Here is a 5,570-nt window from a genome sequence, read left to right on the forward strand (position 1 = left end):
GATTTTCTTTCTTATATTAGTTTTCCATCTATTTATTTAGGTTGCAAATATATATATACATATATTTTGATTATATATTTTCAAGATATATGTATATATATACACACCTACTAAGATCAATATTTATATAAAAAAATATTTTGTTTACAATTTTTTCAAAATTTTACATAATACTAAATCGGCCCCCCAAATCCATATTCCTGGGCCTTGAGAGTATGAGTGTGCATTTACTTGCTTAACCATTAAAAAAAAAAAAAAAAATCCCACAACTCAGATCGGTTAGTTCATGTGCCCAAAACTCACTCACATTCGTCAATTTTGTATTTACTTTTTGTTTTTAAAAATAAAAATAAAAACAAAAAAACTATAAATGTAGTCCTTAAATCTTAATCAACTCTTTTACTCCTTTTGAGTAATTTTAATTTTGTAAATGATAACTTGGAGAAATTTAATTTAAGAGTTGGTGTTGAAATTTTGACTTTAAATTGGTTAGATCCTCATTTTGTGTACAAGGGAAGTCAACATTAATTTCAAACTGAATATATATCTCATTCAATTAATAATTCAATTTATTAATTGCATCTAATGATTTCTACACATATTTTAAGTTTATTTTGTACATCATGATTTTAAAAATAATAATAATTGAATCTGGTTTGATTTTCTTAAGTTACTCAAATTGTGCCAAATGGCTTCTTATGCAACTTCTTCCACCACCTATTCAACAAGTGCTTATATTTTATAAACTTCATTATTCATAAAATAAAAACTAAAATCTAAAGATTAATGTACAAACATATATAATCCTTTTAATTTCTTTGGTGGACTAAGGCATGCAACTATATATATAAATATATTATTGTTATGAATATATAAATAAAGAAATATATAAAATATATAATGAAACCTACCCAAAGTGACAATAAAAAACAAGGTAGTTTTATTCACCGAAAGAGATACCCAATACAATACTCCACCACACATATTTATAGATATATTGTCGCGTTACACTCATCAATTACATCACTTAACCAATTACTAGGTCACATATTATAATGATTTGGTCATTTTCCTTCTTTTTCTTTTCTCCACTTTTTTGGAATATTTTTTTTCCGTTAAAGTTTCTTTGCAAAGTTCGGGTTTTAGCCCTTCGTGTCATTTTGAGTGCTCGGGAATGATCCCGACACTCTTCCTTGTGAATGTCTTGTATTGTTCCGTGAGGGCCGTGTCATCTCCTCACCTTTTCCCCCACTTTATTTATTATTATTATTATTATTATTATTTTTATTTATTTCTTTTCCGGTTAGCATTTTCGTTCATGTAACCTCACTTTACGTGTTCGGTTTTGCTTCCACTTTTGCATGCACTCATGATACATGATTTCATTGACATGTGTATTTTTACTTTCTTATAAATGCATGCCATTAGTGCACCTTCTTCTTTAGGGGTGTAGATGCACACTTCTTTGGAATTTTTATTTCTTTTGGAGGGTTTTTGTATAATTACTTAAAATAATTATTTTTGTCTTAAAGACCATTTTGCAATTAAGTTTGCAAGATATTTAGAGGAGGGACTTTGATGCAAATATTTTTGGGCCACTTTGGGATTTTCGCATTAAAGAGGGATTTTTATATAATTGACCATAGATGTGTGTGTTGATCAAAGTGTAGGATTACATAGTGAGTGGAGGATTTCTGTTTCCTCCACTCACACTTAATTACATTATATCATTATCTTCCTCACCACAAATCGTAGCCACCATTAGAGAAGCTTAATGCTTAGGCCTTGACTTTGATTTTTGATGGCCTTCCACTCACATCTAGCCTTACCTTGGAGAACACTTTTGAATCCCCTCATCCTCCTCTGCAAAACCCTTGAAGGGTAGATCATTTGGACCTTGCTTGCCTTGGATTCTATAGATACGTTTCTCTAGTAAGGTAAGGGATGTATTATGTTTATTATCTAAGTGGCTTAATCACTTTTGTAGTGAAGTATAAGTTATATACATGTTTATTTATTAATTTGAGAAATTAATAATATATTCTAGCTTGCATGTTACTTACTTTTGACATGAAATATATGATGACCTTGGTATAACCCTTGCTATATATTATTTTGGGAATTTTTAAGCAACTTTTGAAAATTAGTAATTTAATTACTTTATATTAATTAAATTCCACCTGATTATATCTTACTCGCTTTGTGAAATTGATGTGATATTCGCAATCACCATGGAATGGACTTCCACATACATTATTTTGAGAATTTTTGAACAACTATTGACAATTAGTAATTTAATTATTTTTATGTTAATTAAATTCCACATGATTATATCTTGCTCACTTTGTGAAATTGATGTAATATTTGCAATCACCATAGAATGAATATTCACATATATTATTTTGAGAATTTTTAGAACTTTGATTTCTAGTGAAATTAATTAATTTGGTTAATTAATTTCTACTTAGTGTTCTAATGATTTGGACACCTATTTCATAGGGCTTTTGCCTTTTTATCATGCATCATGACTTATTGTATCATGATTTCATTAATGTAGTTAATGAGCTTACACAATTGTTTTGGAATGATTTAATTATTCTTGTATTGTTTAATAAATAATTAAATCATGTGTCTTATACTATTGGTATTTTTACATCAATGGATTCTATTTACTATATATACTAGTTTGTAGTCTATGTAGATACATACTATGATTTCTTGACATTTCACATGCCATTATAGTTAAGGACTTATTGTGTGTTCCAAAATCTTGGTTGTGCATGGAATGTGATTTAATGCATTACTTGTATCTTGATACACTCTTGGTTGCACAACTTGTTGATTTTGGAGACTTTGGATATCATTAAGAACTTGACTTGGCTAGGACTTGGTTTTAGTACGGGGGATAGAGAGCCCCCTACATTATAGTGCGCTCTAAGGAAAGGTACCCGTAGGTTAGTAGCCCTAAAGTGATCTTGAGAGTACGGTTTTAATCCGGACGATATCCGAGTATCCACATTGGTTGATTTCATTATTTAGACTTCAAGTAGTATTCCTTGAAGGTCCAAATCTTTCGTGTTAATTGAATTGTTCAATCTTGTTAATTTTCTTGGATATCTTGTTTCGTGTTTCTTTATGCTATTATGACTTAGGAATGATCCTACACAAGCAACTTGACTTAGATTCTAGGTGGCATGGTCCACATGTAATATCAACATGCAAAATCTTTAAACCTTTAGGTATACGAATATTCATTTCTTATGAGTAATCATGATTACTCACCCTGTGGTTTGGGGCTATTTTCAGGTAAGGAGACATTATTTTGGGATGCACATCATCCCTAGGCTTGCTTGCCTTCTTGGTGTATTTTTGTAACTTTAGAATGTGCACATGTTAGCATATCATACCTTAATTTGGTTTATCTTGTCATGTGTTGTAAACTTTGATTATTATATGTAATGTGTACATAAGTACACATTTTGTAATGTATGTGACTTGTATGAGATGAGGCCGGAGACCAATGACAATTATATTACAATATATGTAATTTTTTGACTTCATGATATATTATGGAAATGTTGAAAAATGTCAAGTCATTGTTTCACTATACTTTCATCGGGTGTGGGAATTCCATTTTTATTCTTCCTTAGGGTCTCATTAATCGTGTATGAAGTATGGCGAAGGGCCAAACGGTAATTTGAAACCATTTCATAATTTTGGATTTCAAATTTTCATTTCAAGGTCCATTTTTGCCATTTTTGGCCGTCGGGGGAGGATTTTGAGTCAGGTCTTCTCGGGAGCCGCAGACCATTCCCGTGCACTTAAATTCAATTATTACACTTGCGTGTATATTCGTTTCAACCTAGAAATGCATTTAAGGTCAAATGCATACTTGGTGCAAAGTTGCATTTTCTGAGTTTTTGCCTTTTCTGATCTAGGGGCATTCTAGGTATTTCACAGTGTATTTTTTCATTTTCTTCTACATAGTCGGGTAGAAAACTCAATTTCAGGGGGGGGGGGGGGGGGGTGTTTCTTCCTCTTGTTTTTCCAAAAAATATCGTTAAGTTCATGTAGCAAATTTGCTCTCTGTTCTGGCAAATTTCATAAAAGTTCATGTAGCAGCTTTTTAACCCTCTTGACCTATTCTGATCTAGGGACATTTTGAAAATTTCACAGTGTATTTTTTTTCATTTACTTTCATGTAACCGGGTAGAAAACTCGATTTTAGGGGGGGGTTTCTTCTTTGTTTTTTTCCAAAAAAGTTCATTTCGGGCCTCGTTTCACTCTCAGTTCTGGCAGAAGAACATTTTTTTTGTGCAGCAGCTATGCACGTGCACATGCATGCTGAGGGGGTTGCCCTAGCCCGTTGCCACTTCGTCGTCTAAATTTCGTTCCCTCATTTCTCCCTCGTCTGGACTCCAAATCGAATAACATTTTTTTTGAACTTGACTAATTTTTCGTCGTCTATCCAACAGTGTGCTCAGTTACGCCCAGATCTTTTTGTATAATTACCAGTTTACCCTTTTTTGCTTTATATGTTCGTTTTTATTTGTTTTACCGTTTCTCCTTCGTCCGGACTCCGAATCATGCGGTTCTTGAGTCCATCTTGATTATTTTTTCATTGTCTTTTGAGCAGTGTGCTCGGTAGCACACGAATCTATATTTTTAAAAATGACCATTTTGCCCTTATGGTTATTTGTGTCTGGTTTTCTTGTAATTTGCTTCCACTACTTTCTTTTGAGTTCCTTGACTTCATGGGAATTTATGAATGTGCCTCAGGAATAATATACATTCTAGGGAAGTCGTTTCCATGTAAAATGTCTATTTTGCCCCTGGGGGCTTATTTGTCATATTTCTGACCTTTTGCTTCCACGTCAGTTCTCATTGAGTTCCACGACTTCATGGAAGGTCATCAAAGTGTCTTAGAGGTGTGTTGTGCTTTGAGAGACCATTGTTTTATTTCTTGCTTATGATCTGGATCCGTTATCAGGTCAATCTTCGGTTCATCATAAGACGCACTAGCTTGAAAAACCAGGGCCGTCACACATATCACCAGACCAATTACCTGCATACAAATAATAAGTTTAACATAGCATATATACATTACTAAGGCTAATCATGTGGTCCTTCAACATTCACACCAATCACAACCCTGGTTACTCACTGCCTCAATTGCTTATACTCATTTGATTTTGGCGCCTTCATCTTGCTCCAATCAGGTGGTTAAACATCACTCCACCAATCAAATGCTTATATATTCATCAACATACCAATTACAGAAGTGCACATCATAATACCAATTGCATCAATACATATATTGTAAAGCAATGGTGGTGGACTTATATTGTATAACACTCCCCCTTAGGTCCTCTAATCTGCACTAAGAAGATGCCTCATTAAAATCTTGCTAGAAAAAACCCAGTGGGATAAAAATCTAGCAAAGAAAAACGAGTGCAATATTATTGTGTATATGAAAATGGTATTACATAAGTTAAAATTGCCTCATTAAAATCTTGTCAGGAAAACCAGTGAGACAAAACCTGAGCGAAGGAAAAAGAGTATAGTATGCC

This window comes from Cornus florida, unplaced genomic scaffold (genome assembly GCF_030987335.1).
Source record: "Cornus florida cultivar Cherokee Brave unplaced genomic scaffold, ASM3098733v1 CherokeeBrave_3.0.0_Hap2_Chr07, whole genome shotgun sequence".
Classification (NCBI taxonomy): Eukaryota; Viridiplantae; Streptophyta; class Magnoliopsida; order Cornales; family Cornaceae; genus Cornus; species Cornus florida.